This window comes from Seriola lalandi, unplaced genomic scaffold (genome assembly GCF_002814215.2).
Source record: "Seriola lalandi dorsalis isolate HSWRI2012SDOR001 ecotype SW California unplaced genomic scaffold, Sedor1 jcf7180002054482, whole genome shotgun sequence".
NCBI lineage: Eukaryota > Metazoa > Chordata > Actinopteri > Carangiformes > Carangidae > Seriola > Seriola lalandi.
In genome coordinates this window covers 300096-303888 of record NW_019525035.1, presented here as the reverse complement: position 1 = coordinate 303888, position 3793 = coordinate 300096, and the positions used below count along the sequence as shown (strand labels likewise).

The following is a 3793-nucleotide window of genomic DNA, read 5'->3' as shown; positions in this document are numbered from 1 at the left end:
TCTACTGAGAACAGAAAGAGAAAATCATTTTAACACCGTGCAGCATTTACTGCTCACACACAGAGGTTATAAAGTTCATCACACTGTTTGTCTCATTTCTATTGAGATAAATCAACAGTTTTGACCTTCAGTTTATTTATAGATCTCCTGAAGAGTCTCTGCTCACTTCATAGTCATAGTGTAAAAACAACTGACACCTGACTCCACACAACTGAGGAGGTTTTTTTTTTTTTTTTTCCCCAGTCAGAAAACATTCCGTATGTCAGTGTGATTTGACCCTCGGTGGCTTCCTTATCTAATAGACACCACGCAGTGACATCTGTCTGTCAAGTCACAGGTTTATCATTAACAGAGAGACCACAACACTGACGCGACAGAGAGAGAGAGAGAGAGAGAGAGAGAGAGAGAGCTCATCCCTGACTTATTATTAGGCTACTTATTAACGTGTATGAGAGAGGGATGAGAGAGTGAGAGAGGGGAGCTGCAGAGATAAGTTATATAATATTCCAATCATGTGTCTCTTCTCTTTCATGTCAAAGTCTAGCTACACATTATGGCCCAGAGAAGAAGAGCCCGCTGAGATATGATTTTTAAAATATTATTACGCAACTGTTTATGTTGCAGGGAAACAGAAAAAAGCCACAAAAAAAAAAAAAAAAAAAAAAAGTGTTTTTACGCATCTGAGAACTGTTTAATCCCACGGGCCGTGAACCCCTCTGTGTGTTTACTGTCGCTCCAAATGCTTTAATTCGTGCATAAAAAAAACTTTCCTGTATCATTTTATTTGTCTTTATAAAAGAGATCCGTCCCACAAAATGTATTCATGGGTCAGATTAGTTTTTTGACGCCCCCTCTGCTCCCTCCCTCCCTCCCTCTCTTTGTCTCTCCTCCCTCTCTCCTCCCTCTATCAGTCAGTGCGCCCGTTGGCACAGGAAAGATTGAAAGTGACACAGTGTGATTAGAACCCGGTCCTCTGCGCCGTTTCAACCCCGCTGTTCCTGAGACTCAGACAAACCGGTGTTTGCGTTTCGGTCAGCTGTGTGTTGTGTTTGTTTCTCCCGGGCTGTGCGTGTGTGTGTGTGTGTGTGTATGTGTATGTGTGTGAGAGGGAGAGAGAGAGAGAGAGTGTGTGTGTATTTGTGTTGGAGCGTTTTTCTCGGTTGTTGTTGGGGGTTTTTTCTTTGCGCTGTTCTCTCCGTTTCCTGAGGATGAAGCGATGAGTTCAGAGGAGGGAAGAGTTCTGGCCTGAAGACACGGACAAAGACGCAAAAGGAGGACGAGAGGAAAAGTCCAGATTGCGTGAAAATACCAAGTGTGTGTGTGCGTGTGTGTGTGTGTGTGTGCACGCGCTCCGGTCTGACACACGGGTCCACGGGCTGCAGGACAGACCGCTGCCGGTGCTGTCAAACTCTCTCTCCGCCTCTACACTTCCACACAGCCGCGCATCCTCCGTCCACCTCCAGTGTCCGACATTCACTCCGCTGCTTTACGCGCTATCGTCGCCCCCCTCCCTCACTCCTTCCCCCCCCCCCCCCTCACCCCTGCCCACGCACACACACCTCGTCGCCACGGGCCACTAACTGAAAACTTTTTCCCTGTGTGTGTGGATCTTCGGTCCGACTCCGAGTCCAGACTCAGCTCAGTACCAGCGTGTCCGGGAGCCGAACCCAAGCCCAGCCCTGGATTCAATACTCCTGATCAATGGACAGAGCCTCCTCAGCGGCCAGCAGCGCTACAGACACGCCGTAAACAGTGAGTGAATACACGCACGCACGCACGCTCACACACTCCTCTGCTCACACACACTCTCTCACACACACACACACACGCAGGCTGCACAGTGATTTAAACTCGTTGTAAAACATTATGAAGTAAATACAAAAGAAATATGATAAAATAAAAACACTGATCGATTATTAAACTGATTGGAGACTTTTATTTTACACCAAAATTATTGTCCCTTTAGTCAATTCAATTGATTAAATTAACTATACTTTATTAGTATTATTATTATTATTATTATCATCAGTATTAGTCTAATGAAAATATTTAATACCAGCAATATATTTATTAGTTTTATTAGGATTATGAGAATTAAAATGAGCTGAAATATATTTCTGCAATAATCCATATTATTAATTATTATAGTTTTTAACAACACGCATATTTACCTCTAAAGTTCACGTGTGACTGAGTTCAGCTTCATGTCTCTGTGGTGTGTGTTCAGGTAAAATATATTTCATTTAATATTAATAATATTTCCTCTAATATTAGTTGAATCTGAAGTATTTTAAATATTGCACAAAGTGTAGATGCGTCAGTAAAATCACATATATCATAAAATAACTCAACTTGTCCGTAAATATTGTGAGTTAATTATTATTCAGTTTGTTTTATTCATCATTAGTTATTTTACTTCTTTTGGATCCTTGCAAAACGCTGCAGGTTTATAGACACACATTTAGAATAATTCACAACAAAACTTTAAGGTGTGTGTGTGTGTGTGTGTGTGTGTGTGTGTGTGTGTGTCAGAATAAATCCTGCTTTAATAAAAGAGGAAAACGTCTCTTTATGCATCACCACGTCACTTCAGCCCGAGTTGTAACTTTTTAACTTTAAAAAAAATAAAATAACATTAATGACTAATTACTGTGTGAGGTGTCGCTGAAGTTACTAATTAACACGTGCAGAGGTGAAATAATAGCGTCACTTTTACACCAGTAAACGATGAATAAAACATCACGGAGGGAACCGAGCAGGAGCGGAACACGGTTCGGCTGCTATACGAGGCCTTTAACCTCTGGCACACATGGGACACACACACACACACACACACACACACACACACACACACAGTCACACACACACACACACACACACACACAGTCACAGTGGATGAAACACGCAGGGATATGAAGAGGCGACAAAGCTGCAGGTCTGACCGGGGGACAGTGCGCAGGTCTGGGGCCGAGGCCTCCGCTCTGCTCCGTGTGATCCTGACAAACTGAAGCCAAGTGCGTTTGGTTTCAAATGGGAAACAGTCTTTCCGCAGAGAGAGAGAGAGAGAGAAAGAGAGAGAGAGAGAGAGGGGGAGAGAGAGAGGGAGAGAGAGAGAGAGAGAGAGGGAGAGAGAGAGGTCAGGAGTCTTTTCACATCCTCCATTCACGTTTTACTATTAAGTAAGTAAATAGCCTAAATAAACAAAAGTTTTAAATCCTCACGTGCACAAGTCAAACAACAGGTCGCACTAACAGAAGAGTGAAGCAGATTTTTCCTATAACATTTAAACGCCTCTCATCACGGTGACAGCAGCGGCTCTCCGCCTCTACCGGGAGCCCGTCGTCCTCTGTGACCTTTAACGAAGCAGCAGCAGCGGGCTGACTCAGCTCTCTCTCTCCCCCCCAAACCACCAGGAATCCGCACAGCGTTTAACTTTACTGCGCTTTTCTCATAAACTTAAACACGTGTGAAATGTCAGCTTCCGCTCACACAGACGGCCTTTTATTCTTATTTCAGTTGGAGCTGATTTCTCACCTGAGCAGGTGAAGAGCAGAACACTACATTTCTTTTTATCGCATATCGGCAAAGTGTAATATGATTGTTATAATAAAAACAGGTCTAATAATTAATTCAAAATAACGAGGCGTCAATCAGAGCTCGCGCATTGACACAAAATAACAAATTTGAATATAATAATAATAATAATAATAATCTGTGATTTTTCTGAACAACGCGCGAGGAGAAACTGTTTGCGCTCAGTCGGTGTGATGGTGTCTGACCTGCATGGTGAAAA

The 3793-nt window shown here is 43.1% G+C and overlaps 1 protein-coding gene across 3 annotated transcripts in view; it reads left to right on the top strand.

Annotated features, from left to right (window-relative positions):
- Positions 1–929: 929 nt before the first annotated feature.
- Positions 930–3793, top strand: part of satb2 (SATB homeobox 2) — a 48228-nt gene continuing 45364 nt past the window's right edge. For all 3 annotated transcript variants that reach the window (XM_087175675.1, XM_023412578.2, XM_023412577.2), the window contains exon 1: positions 930–1752. The gene's annotated coding sequence lies outside the window, so the exon portion shown is untranslated. The remainder of the gene's footprint in view (positions 1753–3793) is intronic.